Here is a 2192-nt window from a genome sequence, read left to right as displayed (position 1 = left end):
AACAAGGAACGCAAACCCTAGCAAACCCTAATTCTACCAGCTAGTCCTATTGATGCAACGGTGAGAATGCAAACTACTGAAAGAGATGCCATTACTTCTAGGAAGGTGAGATGCATGTGTCTAGACTACTTTGATCTGAAGAAAACATATTTTTGTATTTTTGTTCAAGTTGTTTGAATTATTATGCATGTGCTTCTAACCAGGTCTTGACTGTGCAGGGATAGATCAAGGGGAGGAATGCTTGGAAGAGGTCAGGAAGGCTCAGAGAGGGTCTAAGGAGTCCCTAACATCCTTTCAGAGAAGTTCACAAAGTTTAGATGCCTAGCAATCGTGTTTATGAGCTTCTATAGGAAGTCTGCAGGGGTTCTACAGGATGTTCAGAATTTCTACAGGAAGTTCAGTAATTCCTACAGGATGTTCTACAATCGGATTTTTGGGTGATGGATGAGTGGAAGAGGCTGCATGGATGGATAGGGAGGTAAGGGAGGAGTTTGTAGTGACTCAGTGACAGAGAGATGAGATGAAGAGGGGGTGTGCTAAACTAGGTTGTCTTAAAGAGGGTAGTAGGAATGGAAGGTCGAAAAAGGTAGAATAATGAGGGTGATAGAATGAGTTGGGAGGCAAGTGGTCTAACTGGGAGATGAGTAGATGGCCTAGGCACGGCTTAGAAGGATGAGGGAGTGAGGGAGTAGTACTGCACAGTGTAAACGAAACAAATCATCCATGTCCTGCACATAACTGAAATCTCATCAACCTATTCTAACTGTTTTAATAAAACCAAAGAACAGCAACGTTATTTCTGAGGGAAATCATGCATGGTGCTGAAGCAAAGAATCATTCCACAAAATCTAAACGCATGGACACTTCTACAAACGAAAATATTGCATCAAAGATTGCATGAACATGTAAAACAACGTTTTTGGTGGGTGGCACTGTCTGCAATTCCAGCCCCTAAACAGAGGTGAAAATGAGTGTGCAGTCAACCCTTTTTTGGAACTCTTATTAACTCCAATCTCTTTACTCTATTCTAAAACTGCTGAAGCAACTCTGTCTCATAAGATTAACCTACTTGACCACACCAAGGAATCTAGCTCAGCAAACTACGTTTCCAAATGCATGTAAAGGAAAAGAACAAAAACACGATGTTGAAAGAAAGGTAACAATACAAAGGAAGGAGGCCTTAGGCTCTCAGGTTGGGCCCAACCCCGAGAGCTATGGCTCCTTTAAGAACTCAGAACTGAACTCAGATCTGCCTGCTTTTCATTAAAAGATAACAATCATAAGTCAAATAACATGCCACTAATGGCTTACAAAAGAGCAAAACAGAGATATCAGCTCGTAGTTCAGAATGTGCAACAAGGTTTCAAAAATCCCCTTTGAAGGCTATAGCCCTATCATTTATACATCTTGAGGCCCCAAGCTGGCCTCCTAAATCAGTGGGGCTTGGCTGACCAAACTAAGAGTGATCTGCTGCTTCCTCAAAATTTGTTTGGCTGCCTTCTAACTCGGTGGTGGTGACTGTTGGAGATCGGAGTTGGGGGTGAAGATCACGATGAAGGTCATTCAATGCTGTGGACAACCTTCCTACAAAATCTCAATCCCATCTTGGCTGTCTCCTAGCCCTCATCTGCGTGGTTTTGCTCCATTAAATGTCAAAAAACCTGAAATATGCACGTGTTAGCCACCTAGGAATAGTGACTGCCCTCATTCGTACAAATGACATAAATATACTAAAAAATGATGCATAAGTTATGAAAAATGAAGGGTTGAGCAAGGGTAGTTAGGCCAAATGAACCCAAAATGTTACCAAATTTGGGGCTCATCAACTGCAGTCTTTTTCACCCAAGTTTGTGCCTATAACCACGGGATTTAAGCCACTTTTTCAGGCTAGGATCTAGACCTCTGCCCATAACTTAATGAAACTTTCCAGAACCATGAATGACACAAGGACAAAGCCTTCCATACAAATCTTAGACAATAAATTGACCTAACAAGGCCTAGCCATGACAATCATTTCGTCAAACATATCATGAACATGAAATCTACAGGTCATAAATACACATATGAACATAGGGGTCTCATACTTATCTAAGAATTGTTAAGAAGGTATAATGCCCTCTCATATTAGTTGCAATAACATCTATTAGGTCATGCATTAGATAATCTATCACATATTCATCAAACATGTCAAG

Source organism: Pinus tabuliformis, chromosome 8, assembly GCF_031772625.1.
Source record: "Pinus tabuliformis cultivar Carrire ecotype Pingquan chromosome 8, CPIR1, whole genome shotgun sequence".
Classification (NCBI taxonomy): Eukaryota; Viridiplantae; Streptophyta; class Pinopsida; order Pinales; family Pinaceae; genus Pinus; species Pinus tabuliformis.
The sequence above is the reverse complement of the archived record's forward strand: the minus strand, read 5'-3'. Positions refer to the sequence as shown.